The 17,583-nt window shown below is 47.5% G+C and overlaps 1 protein-coding gene and 1 pseudogene across 7 annotated transcripts in view; one reads left to right on the top strand and one right to left on the bottom strand.

Moving 5' to 3' along the window:
• Positions 1-17,583, bottom strand: part of LOC147614478 (uncharacterized) — a 249,117-nt gene that overhangs the window by 72,946 nt on the left and 158,588 nt on the right. The window lies entirely within an intron of this gene.
• On the top strand, positions 726-2,380 carry LOC147614480 (uncharacterized; annotated as a pseudogene).

Raw genomic sequence — 17,583 nt, 5'->3', positions numbered from 1 at the left:
TAGCAGTGATGTTCAATCGTGCTATGTGCGAAGGCTTACCTGAGACTTGGAGTAGGTCCACCATCGTGCCTATCTTCAAGTCAGGGGACCCTATGCAGCCAGGGAATTATCGCACTATTATGATTGGTCACACACTAGCACGATTGTATGCATCCATTCTTGAGCAGCAGTTGAGTAGATGGGCAGAGAGAGCTGGCATTCGAGCAGAGGGACAGGCAGGGTTCAGGAGAGGTTTCTCTACTCTTGACCACATCTTGACTCTCCGGGCCATTATTGAGGAGGGCAGGTCGCATGGGCGACGGATTTATTGTAGCTTTGTGGACTTCCGCAAAGCATTTGATACAGTGCCCAGAGCCAGATTGATGAGGCGATTACAGGAGATGGGGGTACCCACAGAGCTCGTATGGGGAATTATGGCTTTATACAGATCAGTTGCAGGACAGGTACGCACCCCAGAGGGGGTCTCTACTTTGGTTCACTCCACTATAGGAGTGAAGCAAGGTTGCCCGTTATCTCCTTCACTGTTTGGTATGTATGTGGATGAGGCTTCTGACTACATTGAGAGATTGGGGGACAGAGGAGCCCAGCTAGCAGGTACATGGATCCCACTATTGTTATATGCTGATGATATTGTGTTGATCTCTGACTCTCCTGAGGGTATGCAGCGTCATCTGGATGCTTTACATGAGTTTGCACATGATAGTGGATTGTCTGTCAACCTTGGCAAAACCAAGGTTATGGTGTTTAACACCACGCCACAGTGGGTTAGGCGATCAGCTCCCACATTTACATATGGGCAGGAGATTGTGGAGTATACAGATGCATATACATATCTTGGGGTAGTATTCAGTGGGCCAGTGTTTTCGATGAGGAGAGCAGCAGAGACTAGATTGACTAGAGCACATGCAGCCCTGGGTGGTTTGGAGAGGATGTGTTCGCAGGTTCAGTTTCAGGAACCTCGAACAAAACTCTGGCTTTTTGACACTCTAGTGACATCAGCTATGCTTTATGGAGTGCAGATATGGGGACCTTCAGTGGGCCATCACAGCGCAGGCGGGTGGAGAGGTATGGAGAGGCCTTTGGTATCTATGATTGCTAGGCTTATTAGAGCCAAGGCTGTGGTACCTCATGAGATTATTCGAGCAGAGCTGGCGGCTGCCCCTCTGGTGATTGAGGCTCTTACGAGATCAGTCTCCTACATACATGGCTTGTGGGATCTCCCCCGAGACAGATATGCACGCCTCGCCCTGGAGTCCTCCCGACAGTTAGCTTTACAGGGAGACACGGCTTGTTGGTATGGACAGATGACATCTTGGTTCCAGGCACATGGTTTTAGCATGGACAGATTGCCTCCCTTCCAGTATTCTCTGGAGGCACCCTCTCTCACTCTTACACGGACAGAGATTACCAGACTCATCCGTCAGGATTTAGTTCAGCTGGACATTAGGAGGACATGGATACAGCCGACTGAGGAGCTGGGCACGAAGATGGCTTTCTACAGAGAACATTTTCTTCAGCTCACAGCAGATGGTTTTGTGATCAGACCCAGTTACATGGATGTACACTTGTCTCATGCAGTACGATGTGCTATTGGTCAGATTCGCACATCCTCACACTAGCTTGAGATTGAGATTGGCCGATATAGAGGTATACCAGCTGAGGCCAGGATATGCCGAGTATGCCACGGGGAGCCAGAGACAGAGCTGCATTATATATGCCATTGTACTGCATACTATGAGATACGTGGTCGTTTCCACTGTTTATTCAGAGAGGGTTTTGGACCACTTTCCAGAGTCATGGGGTACCAGGACCAGAGGTGTTTGGGATTGTTCTTGCTTGAGCTGCGGAGACATAGAGATAGCCTGCTTAGGCGCACAGAGAGCCAGACTCAGAGGCACATTACAGACTTCTTTAGTCCGGCCATCACTGCGCCAGATGGACCACAGCAGCAGCAGGACATGGATACCGCCCACACCAGGGGTACACTGATTGATCGTGCGATTGAGCTTGGGTGGTCCAGACGCCCACGACCACGGAGGAGGGCATCCCAGCATAGACGGAGGTTGCAGCGGCAGATTCGGATTATTCTTGCGAGGCATGCGAGACACCCAGTCAGGGTGCTGACCACAGAGGATATTGAGGAGATCCGCCAGTGTCCGATGCGGCACATATTATGAGATGGAGGTACCTCCATAGTGTACCTTCCAGTTCCAGTTTCATTTTCTAGGTGCCAGTAGTATCATCTTTATTTTTCATTTTCTGGGTTTTTTTATCCAGACATTGTATCAGATCCACCATGATGTAACTTTTGGTCTCATAGGTCATTATGGCCTTTTGAAGACGTTAATATAACATTTCATTTCATTTCATTTCATTTCTCTCTCTCCAACACAGAGAGCTCTCACCAACTTCTTCCATAACAGCACTCAAAGGGTTGATCCACCAACCATACCCCGACCACCACAGGCTAGTGCAGGAGCTCAGCCGAGAGGTGTGACACTCGACAGAGCCACTCAGTTATGCACAGCTCAACGCCTCAGTCCCCATGGCCCTCGCCTACGGCCACACCACCACCGGAGAATCTGGGCCATCATCCCCCATCATCGCAGGACCTTCTCGCACCGGCTCAGTTTTACCACCTTGAGCATCATGTCACAGCAGCCCATGAGGGATGTGTTAGGGTGGTATGAGAGCTCTCTGCTCATGTACCTAGATTAGATTTTACCACCTTGAGCACCATGTCACAACAGCCCATGAGGGATGTATTAGGGTGGTATGAGAGCTCTGTGCTCATGTACCTAGATCAGATTTTATAGTTCTGGACTTTATACTATGAGATCCGCGGGAGGTTTCACTGTCTATTTCGTGAGGGATTTGGTTCACTCTCCAAGATCATTGACTTCCAGGACCAACGTTGCCTGGGCCTCTTCACACTTATCAGGCAGGACTTGACTCAGCTAGACACTAGGAGAACATGGATACATCCGACAAATGAGCTCGATACGAAGATGGCTTTCTATAGAGATCATCTTCTCTAGCTCACGGAGGATGGGTTTTTGATTAGACCCAGCTACATGGATACTCATCTTTCTCATGGGGTACGGTGTGCTATTGGCCAGATGCGCACATCCTCACACTAGCTAGAGATTGAGACTGGAAAATTCACAGGAGTACCAGTTGAGGCTAGGATTTGTCAGTTGTGCCAGATGGAGCCAAAGACAGAGTTACATTACATATGTCACCGTCCACTATATTATGAGATATGAGGCCATTTTCACTGCCTGTTCAGAGAGGGTTTTGGACCACTTTCCAGAGTCATGAGATACCAGGATCAGAGATGCCTCGGATTATACTTGTTGGAGCTGCGTAGACATAGAGAGGGTCTCTTGAGAGGGAGGGGATCAGAGAGGGAGAGACACCTACAGAGGCAGATTAGAGACTTCTTTCGACCAGAGATTGAGCAGTCAGGCCAGCAGGCATTGCAGCTAGCCCCAGAGTGTAGCCGCACCAGAGGTACACTGATTGATCGGGCTATAGAGCTGGGGCGGTCAAGGCGCCCCAAGATGAGAGGCCCATCCCAACACCGACGGAGACTACAACAGAGGATCAGGACCATATTTGCACGGCATGGGAGGCGTCCAGTCATAGTACTCACCACGGAGGACATTGAGGATATCCGCCATCGACCGATGAGAGACATCTTTGGATAGTGATGTATATGATGCTTACCTTTGTTGCTGGAGTTTTCCTTCCCAGATGTTATCCATTAGGAGCTCGTAGCACCTTACTTTTCCTCATAGTTGTTGTTTCAGTTTCATTTAGTTATTTAGTTGTTTTAGTTTTTCTTACACAGACATTGTATCAGATCCACCAATTGTTGTAACCTTTTTGGTCTCATAGGTCATTTTGGCCTTTTGAGGACGTTAATAAATCATTTCATTTCATTTCTCTCTCTCTCTCTCTCTCTCTCTCTATTGCTGCTTTGTGGATTTCCGCAAGGCATTTGACACAGTACCACGAGAGAGGCTCTTTCAGCGCCTGCAGTCTCTTGGCATACCAGCAGATATGACATGGGGCATCTATGCATTATATGAGCAGGTTTTTGGGCGAGTCAGATGTCCAGGAGGTATGTCTGAGACTATTGCTAGCACCATTGGTGTGAAGCAAGGATGCCCACTTTCCCCCACGCTATTTGGGTTATACATTGATGAGGTGGCTGACTTCATTACACGGGGAGGCGGAGATGGAGTTGATTTAGCAGGTACCTCAGTACATATTATGCTCTATGCTGATGATATTGTATTAGTGTCTGAGTCCCCAGGTGGTCTACAGCAGCATCTACATGCACTCCATGATTTCTGCACACAGAGGGGTCTTACTGTGAACCTTGGGAAAACCAAGGTTATGGTCTTTCATACATCGAGACAGGGCAGGAGTCAGTTGACATTCACTCTCGCCGGATGCCAGGTGGAGGTGGTGACATCATACGTGTACCTAGGGGTTACCTTCTCTGCAGCAGCCACACGCTTTACCATGGGTTCAGCAGCCAGAGCTAGATTGACACGGGGATATGCAGCATTGGCTATGCTAGAGAGACAGTGCCACCAGGCGCATTTTCAGGAGCCCCGGACGAAGGGGTGGCTATTTGACACATTAGTCACACCGGCATTGATGTATGGAGCAGCGGTATGGGCGCTAGGCCTTGCTACCCATTGGTGGACACAGATAGAGAGACCACAGGCCCTCATGATGGCACACATGATACGCAGCAAACCGTCAGTACCTCATGACATTATCCGAGCAGAGTTTGCTGCGCCTCCTATGATGGTAGAGGCCATATTTCAGACTATATGCCTGCTAGACAGATTCAGAGAGATGCCACAGGACAGATTATCACACAGAGCTTTTCAGGCATCTAGACAGTTGGCTGAGGCAGGAGATAGAGGATCATGGTATGCACAGGTCACACATTGGTTCTCACAGCATGGCCTAGACATGGATCATCTACCACCATTCCAGTATGACAGGGATGCACCACATATCCGTCTCTCTCATAGTGAGAGGAATAGAGTATTGAAACAGGATCTATGGCAGCTCTATACACGAGAGACATGGATATCGCCTACACAGCCTCTTCCACCGAAGATGCTATACTACAGAGATCACTTCATGAGTATCACTGATGATGGATTTATAGAGAGGCCTAGATACATGGAGGGCTTTTTACCACACGGCTCCCGAGTGGCTATTGGTCAGCTCAGAGTTTCATCACACCGATTGGAGATTGAGACTGGCAGAGCAGCACGGATCCCCCGAGAGGAGAGGGTATGCAGATTGTGCAGAGAGGAGGTGGAGAGTGAGGAGCATTATGTATGCAGATGCAGAGCATATACAGCCATCAGAGAGAGATATCCCATTTTATTCAGAGAGCCACATTCCCTACGCCAGATCTTTGAGACAGCAGACCAGCGCATACTGGGGAGATACATTCTAGACATACAACGCCACAGAGAGACATTATTACAGGCTCAGACAGCTCCAGAGGGGGGGCGATAGACAGATTACTACATTTTTTCAGAGATCCATACCCCTCCCAGCCCCTACACGGCAGGGAATTACTCTCCAGAGAGCAGAGACACTTAGAGCCCGCAGGAGACAGAGGACACCTGGCTTTCGGACACCACGCCTATACCAGAGAGAGATGACAGAGATCAGAGCTCAGTTTTACAGAGAAGGTGCGGAGCGATTGGCTCGCTTCAGAGCACACCCAGGCATGTTCTTCAGGGAGCTGTGGACACCCCCTTCACTGATGTATACCATTTTATACCCCCAATATGGTACAAGATGGAGCTAGCTAGGTTGCATATCATGATTGTATACTCCATGCATATAGCTTTGCATTCTCCTAGTAATAGAGCTCCATCCCCTGCACACCCAGATTCAGCTTTTTTATTCAGTACTTTTTCATTTTGTTGGGATGACAGAGGATACCCCATACAGGTACTCCGATTTGTCTCATAGGCCGAGTTCGGTCTTTTGGAAGACGTTAATAAAATCTTTCTTTCTTTCTTTCTCTCTCTCTCTCTCTCTCTCGACTATGCCACACAGAGGTTGAGACGGAGAAGCATTACATATGCCGCTACCCAGTATACTATGAGATCCGCGGGAGGTTTCACTTCTATTGCGTGAGGGATTCGGCCCACTCTCCAGGATCATTGACTTGGAGGACCAGCGTTGCCTGGGCCTCTTCTTGCTTGAGCTCCGCAGACACAGGGACACCTTCTTGAGACACGGGACCCAACCACCCCGCCCCCTCCCTCGGAAGCCAACCATCACCAGTTTCTTCCGGACCCAAGAGGTGGAGGACACCGACAGTGTGGATCTTGTGGACCCTCCACGAGTTGCTCTGGGCCTACCTCGCCCGAGAGGAGTTACCTTGCACCGAGCCTCTGCACTCCAGTGTGCCCGACGCCCTCGACCCCCCCGTCGGCCACGATCACCTCATCAGCTCCAGATCCAAGACATGCTCTACCGCCATCAAGCTACCTTTCCACGTGATATAGCTGAGGGAGACCTCTTGGCCATACTCGTCAGCCCCATGCTTGACATTTTGGAGAGTGGTATACCATCTACTCGGAGCTGATGTTGCTCCCATGTTTTTTATGTTCTTAGTATTCCATGATGAGTTTCCATGGACAGTTTTGTATCACCACAGTTAGATGGCTATATTTATGTTTTCTCTCTCTTTTATTTTCCATTCCATGATGAGATATGCCATGGACATTATTGTATCACTTTGGTCTCATAGGCCCATTGGGTCTTTAGTAGACGCTTAATATATCTTTCTTTCTTTCTTTCTTTTCTTTCTCTCCACTTCTCTGGAGCATTCGCACCACCCTCCGGCTGCACCAGACCCAGAGCAGTTAGTCCACTGCCTGATTCATCATTTCTCGAAGCCAGTAGAGATGACGATTGCTACCTCTTCGTTGAGGGCTCTCCCTCCAGAGTCGCCAGGTGGCCCCTCTCCCCTCCCCGGGTTCTGGGGCAGCCAGTGGATCACAGATTCTTCTGATGTCTCCCCGTCGAAGGAACTCGTATGTTGGAGGAGACTGTGGTTCCCATTCGGATTTGTGTGGTGTTTCATCACTCTAGGCCCTCCACGCCGCCAGAGAGTGGCGCGATGATCCTCTCCTTCTCCTTGAGTGCAGCACCACAGATGGAATGGGATATGGAGTCGGTGTCTCTGCCACCATCCAGGGGTAAGCAGTCGAGCTCTCTCATCATTTGCATGATTTGCGCATCACCAATGTGCTTACCCATCTTTGGCCCTTGGCTTGGATGGATTTGGGAGGCTCGGGCCATAGAGATCAGGATGGGGAGGTGGTGTCCTCAAGCTTAGAGGTGTTGCTTTTTGTGTTCCTTCATATCTCAAAGACAATACCCCTTCCCTCCTCCTACAAAGACCGGCATTGCGACACGTGGAGCCCAGATTATCCTCATTCCCGGGCTCGGACAGAGTGGCGCCACATGGAGGGCAAGATCCACGCCCACCTAGCACGTTTTCGCCCCAGGACCGACTATGACTACTCCCCGTCTAAACCCATGCCCAAGACTCTTTGAGTGGAAGGCAGTTCCAATAGTTCCTCTTCTAACACAGATTAGATATGCAAACTGTCTCATGGAACATTCAAGGTTTTGGCGGGCCACGTGCTCTTTGAGGCGTGGTATCCTTAGAGGAGAGCTTCATAGAGCAGCAGTTGAGGGACCCATTCTCTTCCTCCAGGAGCACCATCTTTCAGAGGGCATACCCGCCGATGCGGGAATATCCTACCGGGCAGGAGTCACACTCTTTGGTCCCACTCTTTTGGCCCCTCCAACACACGGAGGGGAGTGTGTATTTCTGTCAGTGAGTAGCCATTGTGTTGTCAAGCGTTCCAAATCTTTTATACTCACTAAGCTGAGTGTAGGTGAGTGTGGTTGTAATTGGTAAAGCTATCTGTACTTAGGGTCTTTAATGTGAGGAATTTGAATTGTACCATCCACCTCGATTTCATTGGTATCAGAGCCATGTTTCCTTGCTCATACGTTGGTGGAATACTAATCGAGTTTCAAGGGATAGCTCCACATTAATGTTGCTAATTGAAGATGGATGACCGTTCACCCTCTCATGTGAGAACTTCTCAAGGGAGACACCCAACGGTTCAGGTGCTTTACTCTTGGGAAGCTCTTAGACTAAAAGAGAAAGAAGTGGAGGAACTCCCATCGTATATGTATTCTTAAAGTGTTATTTTTCATTCTAGGTATAGAAAAATGCATACTAAAAATATTTTATTAAAAAAGTGTTACTTTCTTTAGAAATTAAATTCTATGCATAGAAGGAAGCATATTGAATTTTTTATTTTGATTATAAAAGAGTGATTTTCATCATAAATGATTTGTATGCATAAACATATGCATAAAAGATTTTTTTATATTAAAAGTGTGATTTTCATCATAAATGATTTTTATGCATAAATGGATGCATAAAAGAAATTCTTTTATATTAAAAGAGTGATTTTCATCATAAATGATTTCTATGCCTAAACATATGTATAAAAGATTTTTTTATATTAAAAGTGTGATTTTCATCATAAATGATTTTTATGCATAAATGGATGCATAAAAGAAATTCTTTTATATTAAAAGAGTGATTTTCATCATAAATGATTTCTATGCATAAACATATGCATAAAAGATTTTTTTATATTAAAAGTGCGATTTTCATCATAAATGATTTTTATGCATAAAAGAAATTCTTTTATATTAAAAGAGTGATTTTCATCATAAATGATTTGTATGCATAAAAGATTTTTTTATATTAAAAGTGTGATTTTCATCATAAATGATTTTTACGCATAAATGGATGCATAAAAGAAATTCTTTTATATTAAAAGAGTGATTTTCATCATAAACGATTTGTATGCATAAACATATGCATAAAAGATTTTTTATATTAAAAGTGTGATTTTCATCATAAATGATTTTTATGCATAAATAGATGCATAAAAGAAATTCTTTTATATTAAAAGAGTGATTTTTATCATAAATGATTTGTATGCATAAACATATGCATAAAAGATTTTTTTATATTAAAAGTGTGATTTTTATCATAAATTATTTTTATGCATAAATGGATGCATAAAAGAAATTCTTTTACATTAAAAGGGTGATTTTCATTATAAATTATTTTTATGCATAAATGGATGCATAAAAGAAATTCTTTTATATTAAAAGAGTGATTTTCGTCATAAATGATTTTTATACATAAATGGATGCATAAAAGAAATTCTTTCATATTAAAAGAGTGATTTTCATCATAAATGTTTTTTATGATGATAAAAGTGTGACTTTCATCAGAATTGAATTTTATGTATAAATAGATGCATATAGAATATTTATATTTAAATAAGGATTCTCTTTAATCCTCTCTTTAATTTTCGCAAAAATTGAAAAAATGAATAAGTAGATAATCTGTGAGAGAAAATTCTACCGTTTCGTATTCACTAAGATGGTAATGAGAAAATTCATCTAAACTATCGAAGTCGGAGATCGAGATAAATGAATATTTTATTCCTCATAGGAAATTCATGTTTAGTTTAGAAATCTATAAGCAAATATTTAACGAACGAAATTTAGAAAAAGAGAAATTGAAATATTACCTTTCGAGAAAGATAGTTTAGAAAGAACCTTTCCAGACTCAAACTCTGATTCAGACCATTGACCAAGACCTAATTCCTTCGTCAGTTTCAATCAATGACGATGTGCCTAGTTCACGAAAAATGCACTCAAATCACCCACCAAGTTAAGACTTTTGATTTTGATCTGAGGATCAAGTTTACAGAATTCGAGGAATTCTGTTTGGAATTCAGACCTGGATCTAGAAGTATTGGGATACGGATTTAAGATTTATTCATTGTATTCAAATAAAATCAAAACTAAAAACTTGCATAGAAAACCTGTTTTTTTTAAGGACTATCTAAGGCTGGAGGGAGAATTTGGCATACGTGTTTATCTAAGGGAAGTTCGGTTGCAACAGCTGGCGGGGACTGTTCAAAGGACAGTTCACGCGGCAAAAACCTGCCCAGGTCTTGACCAGCCTGGGTATGGTGAAAAATGGTGTGCTTCCGGTGCGATGGGCGAGGGCCGACGAAGCGGTCTCTGAGTGAAGTGCCAAGACACCTAAGGAGGATCCTGGAGGGTTCTGACCAGACGATGCACGGACTCGCGGTGCTTAGGACACCCATGTGTATGTCGTGGAAGATATATATATGTATGTTGATGAAATGATTATTGTAATCTGTTACTGGATCTCGTTGCTGACCAGCTGGTCCCAACAGAGAGTCCAGAGTGGTACTGTTTTTGTGAAACAAGGGATTGAATGAAAATTTTTAGTTATGAAATCTGTGACCATATCTGTTTTGTCAATGGATTATTTGTATATTAAAGTTTTAAAGAGGAGTGTGTGCGTATCTGTTTTCTAAAGCTAAAGTTAAGAAAGGCATTCAATTATGGGTGGGTGAGTACTTGTTTGGTTCTACCGATTCCAGTGGTAGGGTGGTGGCTAACCCATGGGCTAGATGGGGTTAGGCTAGAATCAGTGGAGTTTTAATAATCAAACTGAAAAATCTTAGGATTACGCTAGGATCCGAGTAGTTACTTAATTCCCTGATAAATTTCTCAATTGAGTGGATCAACGGGCGGCTGTGCCTGATCTTGATTAGGAAAAAAGCGTTGAAATTGCTCAGATGATCAAATTATATCAGTGATGATAGTTTCCTTCTATCTGGTTTATTCAGGTGTGAAGGATAGTTTAGATTTGATCTCGTTAGAAAAATTCGTTAAGAAAATTCAAAAAGGTGGAATCGTCCCCGCTTTCCGGGCATGGGAAATTTTCTCGGTTTCGGTTTTTGGAGTGACCACCAGTCTGGTCTCGTGCCCGGACATTCGTGGGTAATTACTCTCTTTGAATTAAAAAAAGGTAAAACTTATTTTACACAATTTTAAAAAATTTCTCCATAATTTCCTTTGTATGGCTGACTATTTTTCAATTTTTAACTCTCTAAAATTAATTAGAAGTTCACCAAGAGTATTTAAATCATTCTAATGTAAACATTTTCTACTTATTTAAGAGAAACATTATGAAAAACTTGATTTTATCCATTAATTATTCATCTAGGATAAAGAACGGTCAGATTTACTAAAGAAGAGACCGGAATGTCTTTTTTCAATGAGGCATAACATCATATTCATTTTAGAGAAGACAAAAATCATAAAAAACCATAAAATGAATAGAAAAAGAGAGAATTTCTAACTTACGAAGGAATTTGAGAGCTTTCCTTTGGCTTGATGGTTTGAGGGATCTACTCTTGTTTGAAACAAGAGTGGCCATGAATCTTTAGAAGAGGGAAGGTAAAAAACTAATTAGTTATGAGTAAATTCACAGTTTTAGGCTCTTGGGAGAAGTAGGGTAACGGTGCAAAAAACACTATTAAGCTTCAACAAAGGGAAAGGCTTCTATTTATAGGAAAAAGTGAGCTTCTAACCAAGCCACCTGATTCTTAAACCAAGCTATGTGAAAAGAATGCAGAAGTAGTTTGGGAATAAGGAGTTTCAACAAAATCAAGAGTGGCTCTCACAATTGCACCCATTCTTCATCTATTAGCAAACTCCTCTCACAAAAAGGGAAACTAGTTGGAAACCAATAGCTTACACTTCAAGGGAACTCTAAGGATTCTTATTGGTCCATAATAGGAACCTTAATTTAAAATTTTTCGAAAATCTGGACCCCTAGGATAAGGCCTCTTGGACAGATTATACTTGATTTTTAATGCACCTTCTGAAAATCTTTTTGAACTTCTGTTTCGGGGGAACTTATTTTAATAAGAAGAGATATTTTTCCATCCACAAATATTTAAAATCTGAATATCCTCTCTCTAGAACATTTTCTCTCTCTAAGTCAAACCAGGTAGAAGCAAGATCTTTTATATTTCTGAAGAGGGATTTGATTACAAGGGAAGATGCTGGACATCTTGAGAGGCTGGGGAGGAATCTTACACAATTGCAGGTAAACCCCAGAGATTTAGCCCTTTCCTACCTTGTAAGTAAAGGTGAGGTGGTTCGGGAAGGATGCCAACCCTGTATTCGTGATAAGCAAGGGAGTGAGGCTGCCCCGACAGGTCAGACATAATACCCCTGGAAAGAGCTCTCTCGAAAGCCATATGTAGCTGCTATTTCAGCCGCATCACATATGATACGTAATGCTTTTTTTTTTCCCGAGAAAAGATCCTTTCATTAGTTATATAAAAACGCCCGTAGGGCTACAAAAGATCCTCTCCTGCTCACAAGAAAAACAGAGCAGAGAACAAAGCAAGGCAGCCAGGGAGACTCTCCCTAGGTGCTAAAAAGTACAAGTATCAGTACAACGAACTGAGGGGCTATATCATACAATAGGAGGGGGGAAAAGCCAAACAGGTGGCCTGTAGTGCCGACGGGGGGACCCCGCTTGTAGGGTATAGAAGGGGCCGCTGCGCCAGGTGGTGTGAAAGGCCTGGCGCTGCAAGATCGCCTCATCCGAGTTGCCCCGGGATGCGGTCATACTGTCCTCGTAGGGTGTGGATCAACTCTTGCCAAATCCCCCGAACAGTCTCTGCTGGTGGCTCCAGTCTCCCCTCAAAGGCCCTGAAACACCGGGCCCTCCAGGTGAACCAGATGGTGAGGCTGCTGAGGAGCTCCCATCATAGATCCCTCTCCTGTATCCAGCTCGCGGACGAGAAATCCGGTGAAGGAACAAGGCGAGGCTGGCCCCTAATGAATCTGATGGCCTGGCTGTCCTGCTCCGTCTCATAGCCCATAGCAGGCCCTGACGAAGTCGACCAAGCAACGGCACCCCAAATATACATACCCTCTGGAGAGAGGGGGGCCAGAATACGCAGCATCCGCAGCCAAATCTGCTGTGCCTGAGGGCAGTCCCATAGGCAATGTGTCTGTGTCTCCATAGGGTGGCCGCATTGGACGCAGGTCGCCGGAAGACCGCTCTAGACAAGCCAGGTGCCAACTGCTGAGCCCCTGTACTGGAGAGTCGAGATCCTGCGGGCCTGTCGACTAGCCCAGAGCCGGGCCCAAAAATCCTCCAGGAACTCCTGTGAGAGTCCCTGTAGCCGCCAGTGCCCCGCTGCAGCTGGAGAGACCATCCTCCTCGCCATCAAAATATGCCGCCCCAACCGAACAGTATACTGGAAAAAGGTGATCTCTGTGGCCTCAAGAGATGCATAAGGATCATGCCACTCGTACTCACCAGGGTCCCATTGGAGCCGGGCCAAGGGGCACGCTGCATATGCCCATATGCGCCAATCCTGGAGCACATCTGCAGGGTCTGGGTCAATATGCCACTTCCGAGAAGCGGCGGCCACTACCCGTATCCTTTGAAAGGTGCACTCTGCAACCAAAGACGACTCCACCTCCACTCTCTGAAGTCTGCCCTCATCCTGAATCTCATAGTAGAGGCATCTGCCATCCTCAGTGCAAGCTCTGACTGCAATCAGGATCTCCAACTGTGTAAAGGCTCCCATCCACCGTGGGGCCACTAGCTCGAGAGGCATGAACCACTCCTCTGTGAGTGCCTCCTGAATGCCATCCCTCATAATCAACCCCCCTCTGAAGTGACTTAGCCTCTCCACCTTGATCTCCTCTAGGAGACTGCAGAAGGCCTACCAGTCTCCAAAACTACGTGCTAGGCCTGCCGCCAAAGGTCCCCAGGCTAGACGAGGCCGAGAACCCAGCATATGACCCTGCTCTGTGCGAACCGCTTGGCTCCAAATGAGCGGCTGTCTGGCCCGCTCCTCAACACAAGAAGGAGGTCTCTGAGAGAGCCCCGGTCTCAGCAGCTCCCAAGCTCTCAGGATGCTTGAGGCAAATCTGTCCTCCCATCCTCTACTGAGGCCTGTTCGCCTCATCTCTATGAAGATCCATCGAATCTCTGGTGCCCAAGTGCCCCCTGCTAGGGGAGCCCAAGCCTGCAGCCGCTGCAAAAGAAGCTCTTTCCAAGGCTCAGCGCCGCCTGGAAGCAGTCCCCGAACAATAAGCTTCCCCAATAAGGCTCTCCTCTGATCGACTGGATCTATAATGCCCAAGCCTCCCTGGGGCAGCGGAAGTGTAATAACTGCCCAAGCAACCTTTGCCCGGGCTGGCTGACCGTCCCGCCCAGACCAAAGAAAGTTCCTGATCAGCCTCTGTACCTTGCTGATGCAAGAGCTCGAGAAGATCCAGCAAGACGTAATGTACCACATGGTCGCTAAAAGCACCTGATTTGCCACCACCACCCTCTCCCAGCCAGGGATAGCATCCCAAATATCGCACTGTTGTGCCAGGAGGAATCCATCTACAACCGGAGTCTGGGCTCCATGCCGGAGTGGGAGCGCTACTGATCCAAAAGGCCACTGTCTTGCGCCAATTGATCAATGCTCCCGAAGCTGCACTAAAAACCTGGAGCGACTGCTCTGCCCGAAGAAGATTGGCCTCCTGGCCATGCAAAAATAAGCCCGTGTTGTCAGCAAACTCAACATCGAGCAGGTCCTTCCCCCGGACTGGGAGCTGGAGTCCTCTCAAACCAACCTCCTCTGCCGTCAAATACATGCTCATAGCCTCAGCAAAGAAGAGAAAAAGAAACGGGGCGAGAGGACACCCCTGATGGACTGATCTGGTCAGCTCAAAACTTGGCCCCTGTCCTCCTGCAATCAACACCTGGCTACGAGCTGTGGAATACAGAGCCGCCACCCCTCTAACCCAACCTAGCTCAAAGCCCAGGCGAAGCATAGTGCCCTCTAAAAAACCCCAATCGACTCTATCGTATGCCTTCTCAAAATCGAGAAGCATCACGACCAAGTCCTCACCAAGAAATCTAGCTCGGGCCGTCGCCTCCCAGAAGGTGAAAATGTTGTCAAGGATACTACGCTCCTTGACGAATCCTGTCTGGGTAGCATGAATCAACTCCCCCAGGAAGGGCTGGATCCTCAAACTCAAGGCCTTTGCTAAGACCTTGTAGACAGTATTGAGGATCGTAATAGGTCTCCAATGCCGAATATCATCTGATACTCCCTCCCCCTTGGGGATAAGAAAGATCAAGCCCTCTGAAAAGCTCTGTGGCATCACCCCAGTGTCCAAAACATACTGAAAGCCCCTGTGGAGGCCTGGCCCCAAAAGGTCCCAATAGCGCATAAAAAAGGCAAGCGTCAATCCGTCCTCCCCTGGGCAACTATGGCGCGGAAGGACCCTCAAGGCCTCAGCAAACTCAACCTCTGAAAGAGGCTCACCCAGAACTGTACGCATACGATCTGTGACCCCCCTCTGCACATGGGCCCACACAGTCTGTCTGCAAGCATCCCGAGCCTCAGTGGCTGGCTCCGCTGAAAGCAGGTCTCTGTAGAATCCAGTGGCAATGGCTCTGATCTCTCCGAGCTCAGTAGCTACTGATCCGTCCGGCCTCCCAAGCTGACGGACTCCTGCTCGAGCATGGCGGGGTCCACTAATCTCAAAAAACTCCCCAGTCACTCTATCACCAAGCTGCGTCCACTGAGAGGCCTGGCGACGATAGTAAAACTCATGTCTCTGCTCCTCTGCCTCTCTAACCTCTTGGCGTGCCTGGCTCAGCTGGGACGCCACCCACTCACATGTAGGCTGCTGCTCCTGAAGGCGCTGAAGCGAAGCAAGGCTGCGTCTCAGCCGATGCTCCGCTCGCGAGTCTCTCCCAGCCGTGTCAAAGCTGCAGCGTGAGGAAAAGAGCTAAGCTCGATGAGTCCCTGGGCACACTGGCCTGCTGCATCCTGGTCAGAGCATTGACTATCATGCCAGATCCTCTCAATGTCCTCAGCGAGACTAGGATCTGTGAGTACCCTCTCTGGGATCCTCAACTGCAAGCTGGTCTCCCGTGTCCTCTCCTCAAGTGTCAAAATAACTGGCGCATGGTCTGAAAATGAGGTGCCAACGAGAATGCCAACGGAGCCCCCTCGCTCCCCTAACCAGTCGCCCACATAAAAGCGATCAATCCGTGATAGATTAGTCCCTCCCTGCCGGCGATCCGACCGGGAGAAACTAAGACTGTCCTGAGAGCGGGAGAAGGCCCCATGCAGCCATGCATCAGTGATCCTCAGTGACATGCAAAATTGCTCCCAAGCTGCAAGCTCCGTGCCGTGCACTGTAACATGACTGCCTCCCACCCTATCGGCCGGGTCCTCAAGCATGTTGAAGTCTCCCCCGACACACCAATGTGCGGCCTCTGGCAATGCATCCGTAACCTGGGTCCACAACTCTGCTCTGGCACTAGCATGGTTGGACGCATAGACGTTGAGCACGCCCAAGAGCTCATCATGCATCCTCAGAATGACATACTGTGCTCTACCAGGCACAATGATCCCTCGATCCACAATGGCCTGCCGCCATACATCTGCAATGACCATGCATACTCCTCCCTGTCCACCCAAAGGGCCTAACCCTGCAGACCAAAAGGTGTCCCATCTACCAGGCATCACCGAACCAAATCTCCGGATCCTGCTCTCACCCAAGTGGTGCTCCTGCATCATCAAACTATCAATACTGCCACCATCCAGGTATCTCTGAAGCTCCTGCCTCAAGCAACCACGATAGCGTATATAATGTGCTCCGCCAAGGCCCTGTACATTCCATGAGATGATCCTCATGGATGACCTGCTGAGGTGGATGCTGTCTCAGCCGTACGGCGGGCCTTCGCAAGCGGCTTGGATGGAGAATAGTCCCCATCTGAGCGGCTACGAATCTGCCCACCCGGTGTGCTGCAAGAATCACGGATCAGGCGCTAGTGGCTGTGTCCCAGGGCGACTGCCTCCCGCTCAGACAGAGCAACCTCGTGTATGCATACATATCCAGGGTCGCGTGCTAAGTTTGCCACTATGCGAACGACCAAATGACGAATCCCTGAGGCATCCACACTCTCGGGATCCAAGAAAAAATGAGCAAACTCCCAATGTCGGCCTATCACATCTGTCACCTCCAGATCGCTCACATGGTGAGAAAACTCAACTGCCTGAGTCTTCAAAGTGCTAAGAGCGAGCTCCAGAGTCCACTCCCGGTCGCATGGGCCACAGAGAGGGAACGAGAAGGCCAGCGTTGAATCAAGTGCCTCCTCCCCGCGGGCCGGAGGTATCACTACATGAACTCTGATGGGTGCTGGCTCATGGGGGCCCTCTGCTCCAAAAAGCCGTGTGAAGGAGTAATCAAAAGCCTCCGAGCGCTGTCTAGTGTTGAGGCGACTCAGCCGACTGCGGATAGATGATATCTGTGAAGTCCGAATCGGCATGGTAAGTCTCCTCTGCGGTGCTCGAGCAAGGTCGGTGCTCAAAGCCCTCCGGACTGCAGGTGAACGCCAGGGGACTGCCAGGGCCTCCCGGGGAGCAGGAGCAGGAGCAGGGGACGGCGGGCGCTACAGCGCTGGGGCGCGCAGGACAGCCAGGCGGGGCAAACGCGAGGGCAGGCGCGGGGGGGGGGGGGGGGGGCGACGCGAGGGCGGGAATGGGG

This window comes from Cibotium barometz, chromosome 42 (genome assembly GCF_041138505.1).
Source record: "Cibotium barometz isolate CiBa-2024 chromosome 42, ASM4113850v1, whole genome shotgun sequence".
Lineage (NCBI taxonomy): Eukaryota > Viridiplantae > Streptophyta > Polypodiopsida > Cyatheales > Cibotiaceae > Cibotium > Cibotium barometz.
Note: the sequence above shows the minus strand (reverse complement) of the source record. Positions and strands in the feature narration are given on the sequence as shown.